The following is a 5,640-nucleotide window of genomic DNA, read 5'->3' as shown; positions in this document are numbered from 1 at the left end:
CAGATGTTCAAGCTGGATTTAGAAAAGGCAGAGGAACCAGAGATCAAATTGCCAACATCCACTGGATCATAGAAAAGGCAAGAGAATTCCAGAAAAGCATCTACTTCTGCTTCATGGACTATGCTAAAGCCTTTGACTGTGTGGATCACAACAAACTGTGGAAAATTCTTCATGAGATGGAAATACCAGACCACCTTACCTGCCTCCTGAGAAATCTGTATACAGATCAAGAAGCAACAGTTAGAACCAGACATGGAACAATTGAGTGGTTGCAAATTGGGAAAGGAGTACTTCAAGGCTGTATATCGTCACTCTGCTTATTTAACTTATATGCAGAGTACTCATGTGAAATGCTGGGCTGGATGAAGCAAAAGCTGGAATCAAGATTGCCAGGAGAAAGCAAAGAGGCAGAAAGCAAAGAGGAACTAAAGAGCGTCTTGATAAAGGTGAAAGTGGAGAATGAAAAAGCTGGCTTAAAAGTCAACATTCAGAAAACGAAGATCATGGCATCCAGTCTCATCACTTCCTGGCAAATAGATGAGGAAACAATGCAAACAGTGACAGATTTTATTTTCTTGGGCTTCAAAATCACTGCGGACAGTGACTGCAGCCATGAAATTAAAAGATGCTTGCTCCTAGAAGAAAAGCTATGACAAACCTAGACAGCATATTAAAAAGCAGAAACATTACTTTGCCGACAAAAGTCCATATAGTCAAATCTATGCTTTTTCCATAGTTATGTGTAGATGTGAGAGTTGAATCATAAAGAAGCCTGAGCGCCGAAGAACTGATGCTTTTGAACTGTGGTGCTGCAGAAGAAATGGCAAGTATTGAGCATTTTATATTTCTATAAGGGAAATAGCATCACATAAATAAAATTTCTTGAAAAACATTTTTTGGTAAAGGGTTAATAATTCCCCAAAGTGACTTTCTACCACATTGTAGTCTGTTTGTAACCCTACACACAAGGATTTTTAGCAAATAGGAAAAAAAATTGATTCTCAACATATTCCTAATGCTGTAAAGATCATCTGCCCAATCCTATACTTCTCAGATTGCAAATGAATCTTTATTTTCTCTTATTCAGTCCATAGATGAAAGTGTTCTTTTTCTCCTAATAGTGCACCTGAGTGGAAGACCCTGTCATCCCAACTCGTCCTTCAGTTTTAATGATGTTTCTTCCCACTGTTGCTGTCCACTTATATTCTACCTTTCTAAAGGAGAAGTATTCAAAGCTTGGAAGTAAGGCAGAAAGAATCCTGTCTGCTCTTTCAGTGTTACATAAAGTTTAAGCATTTTATAACAAATCTACCCAAGGGTTATCTCATACTCTGGAGAAAGACAACTTTAGCTTTTTATATTTATTTTTTTTTTAGAACTCAAATCTCTGAAGTTAAATGTTAAATCATGGACAATTTATATATTACAAATGATTTATATTGGATAAAAACAAGATATCTCCAACAGCTATGGTTTTATTTTCCTGTAGGACATTGACAAGATTTCAGTCTAAGTTTGCACTCTTATTATTTTTTTCCACCGACATATATCAGAGTTTTTCTTTTTTGATGAAAACTAATAGCAGTTTTATTTCTGTTTTCATCTTAAACGTGTATGAAATGGTTAAACATCTGAGGAGACGATTATATTATATATTCAATTTCATTTAGCCTTTAAGGGGCCCTTTATTCGTACTTGAATATAATTTTATTTCATTTTACTGAAGTATAGTTGATTTATAATTTATAATAAGCATAGTTGATTTATAGTTGATTTACAACACAACATTATAGGTTTGTGTGCTAAGTCACTTCAGTTAAAGCTAAGTCACTTTAATTTTTGTGACCCTGTGGACTGTAGCCCAGCTCCTCCTCAGCTGGGCTGAAGAATACTGGAATGAGTTGCCATCCCCTTCTTCAGGGGATCTTCCTGACCCAGGGATCGAACTGCATCTCTTAAGTCTTCTGCATTGGCAAGTGAATTCTTTATCCTAGCATTCCATGGGAAGCCCAGTTTCACATGTATAGTAAAGTCATTTAATTTCACATGGGCTTATATTCATTCTTTTACTGATTCTTTTCTCAAAGATTATCACAAAATATTGAGTAGAGTTCCCTGTGCTATAAAGTAGGTACCTGTTGGTTGTTTATCTTATATGTATAATAATAGTGTGCATATTCATCCCAGGCTTATGATTTATCCCTCCTTGCCTCAGTTTCTCAACTCCTCTTTCAAATTAGCTTTGGCGTATTGTTGGTTCTTCATAAAAGTGTTAGATACATCTTTGATTCATCTCTCTATACTCATATGACAGTGAGTTTATTGAAAAATGTCCTGATATCTTCAAATTGAGTTCTAATGATACTTTATGTAGAGACCTTCCCTTATTACTACATTTATATGCTACATTTATCTTGCCTTTCACAGAGTTCTTGTAATGGATTTAAGTGAGTTAATATTTCTTATTTACAACAGACAGAACCTGTGTTGTATACTCTTCTATACCCAATTCTTATCTATCAAGGAAAAGAGAAAACCTCCTTAAATGTTTATTGGATTGAACAGAATTGGTAAGAATCTGTTTCAATTGTCTTAAGCTTTTAGCTGCTAACAATAGCTGCCTGGAAAAAATGCTTTAGCTCTCATTGAATGTTATTTTTGGAGATATCCATTATTGTTTCTGGAGAATATTTACACTGGCTAGTGTTTGTTCTTGTAGCTGTTTATCTCTGGTCTAGTTTTGGAGCCCTTCCTGTAGTCTCTTGGTAAGCTGCAGAGCTTATTATATTAGAGTCATTTTGCTTAATGCCAGGAAAATGTCACCCGGTTCTGCCTCGGGGTATTGGGCTTAAACTAACTGCATCATTACTTCCTCATCTAGGCATTTTATTCACACTGAGCTGGTTGCTGCATGGAAATTATAGAAAATGTAACATTTATGCCCTTCTTTTTTTGTTTTCATATGTTGAAATTAATGTGTCACTGTGAAGATTCTAAACAGACGGGGAAAGGTGAAGATTTCTTTGCTGCTAAGTGTGTTTCCATGGCTACGGCAATATGTGTGCAGTATCGAAAAGCATCATTTGTTTTGCCGTGGTGGCTCATTAGAGGAGGGAGGAGCCCCACTTTGATGGTTCCGTTTTTTCTGTTTTGCTTTTCATCTTGCTCTGAGAACCATAGTGAGAAAACGAATAAGCCTGGTAGCTGTGGATGGAGAATACCCACAGGAGCTCAATACTTACATATAAATAACCCAAACAGAATAATTGAGATAGCTGAGCCCAGATTAAATAAACTCAAGGTAAAATGAAGCAGTGTCCAAATAGCCACATATCTGAGTTTTACTTGTCCAGAGCTGAGCACTTAGTAGAACACCTGCCCTTTCTGTTTTTCTTACTAGTACTTTCTTGCCAGTATCTGGGCTAGCCCCTTTTTGTTCTGGGTTTCCTGGGAAATAATGTCTTATATACCTGTTGCTTTTGTTCCCTCTCAAGTGGTTTTGCTGGAAGGCATTTCTGGGATTGCAGCACGGAGCATGGGAAGAGGAGTGCCTTGGATCAGACCGTCTTAGGACTAAGGGACCAAGTTAACCCTAAAGGAAGCCTCCTGTAGTGAAAATGCTTGGATAAAAATGTATGGCAAATTGAGATTTAATTCAAGCTGAATGCATGACTCTGATTTGAGTAAAACATAACAGTGAGGGCCTCTGAGCTTAAAGGATGCTGTAAGTCAGACCCATGTCTGTCTGGCTGTAAGCACCATGCCAGTCCGTAGCTAAAGAGTTCAAGAACATGGCCCAGCTGCCAGAGAGAAGCTGACAAGGCAGGCTCTGAGCTATCTCAGCCAAGGGAGACTAAAGTTCAAATAATGCTTCAACCTCAGAGAACACACGGAGTGGGCACTGCTGCCGTGGATAGCATTCCAGACTTAATAAGAGGCAAGTTTGTTCCAGACTTCGATAGCCAGCGGGTCCATGTCATTCACCTTACCAAAGTGCTGTCCTCCTTGATGAAAACTCATTTTAGACCTGTCACAGTCCTGGGATTTATTTGGCTCTGTCCTTTCAGCATCTAGCAGCAGGGCTGTTTCTTAGCAGGGTTCAGTGAGTGTTTGTCAGTGTATGTGTGAAGTGGGAGGCCCGAGCCTGAGGGGTAAAGGATTTGTGCCTCTCTCTTTGAGCGACCAGAGCAGCAAGAACTGACAGCTGCCGTCACCTCTGTCAGGAGCAAACCCTCATTCTGTGCCTCGGTCTCTCTGGACAATAATGGATGGTAGTTTCTCGGGCAAAGTGTGACAAAAAGTGCACTAGAGCCATAGCCATGGGGCTGTTCTTTATCTGCTACCAAGACTGGCTGATTCAGAACAGTCCTCGCTATTTTCTGATCTTGGCCTCTTCAATGATCCAGTTCAAGGCTGGGCTTAATGACTTTGTTGTTTATCTTTTTAATGTATGCCGAAGAAAATTGTCTGGTATCAGTTTTCAAATGAAGTAAATTCACCTTAGTCAATATCTTCAACTTATGCTGTGAAAGTAACTCCACCTATATATGATGGGTCAGAAAAATATTTCTGATCCTTTACCCTGCCCCTCTTTTAGACTGGCCTATCACCATTTCAGGCTTGGTTTATTTTTGCAGCCAACTAAGCAGTCTTCTCTGCTTCTGGTTCTTCTTCACCTTGAAATACGTCCATTTCACTGTTATCAGAATTATAATAGGAGTTGTAATAGCAGACTATTATTTCTGTGCTCAGAAGAGTATTCTGTGCCCCACCATGCATAGAACAAAGAATAAACTCATTAGCTGTCTATTGAAAGCCATGTGCAAACCATCTTTATTTTCTATCACTACTAACATAACACTGGAGAAGGAAATGGCAATCCACTCCAGTATCCTTGCCTGGAGAATCCCATGAATAGAGGGGCCTGGTGGGCTACAGTCCATGGGATCGCAAAGTGTTTGACACGACTGAGTCATTTCACTTCACTTCACTAATATAAAATAGCCAAGCTGAGCTCTTTGCTTTCCCCTAAACTGGCCATTTTTTTCTCCCTGCATGCTACATGCTTTCACATGCCCTCCTGCATTCATTAAACCAGTTTTAAGCTGGCTCAAAATTCAACATTAAAAAAAACTAAGATCATGGTATCCGGTCCCATCACTTCATGGCAAATAGATAGGGAAACAATGGAAACAGTGACAGACTTTATTTTCTTGGGCTCCAAAATCACTGCAGATGGTGACTGCAGTCATGGAATTAGAAGATAATTGCTCCTTGGAAGAAAAGCTATTGCAAACCTAGACAACTTATTAAAAAGCAGAAATATTACTTTGCTGACAAAGGTCCATATAGTCAAAGACGCGGTTTTTCTTGTAGTCATGTACGATGTCAGAGTTGGATCATAAAGAAGGCTGAGTGCTGAAGAATTGATGCTTTTGAACTGTGGTGTTGAAAAAGACTTTTGAGAGTCTCTTGGGCTGCAAGGAGATCAAACCAGTCAATCCTAACAGAAATCAGTCCTGAATATTCATTGGAAGGACTGATGCTGAAGCTGAAGCTCCATTACTTTGGCCACCTGATGTGAAGAGCTGACTCATTAGAAAAGACTCTGATGCTGGGAAAGTTTGAAGGCAGGAGGAG

Source organism: Bison bison, unplaced genomic scaffold (assembly GCF_000754665.1).
Source record: "Bison bison bison isolate TAMUID 2011002044 unplaced genomic scaffold, Bison_UMD1.0 scf7180017864237, whole genome shotgun sequence".
NCBI classification, from domain to species: domain Eukaryota; kingdom Metazoa; phylum Chordata; class Mammalia; order Artiodactyla; family Bovidae; genus Bison; species Bison bison.
The sequence above is the reverse complement of the archived record's forward strand: the minus strand, read 5'-3'. Positions refer to the sequence as shown.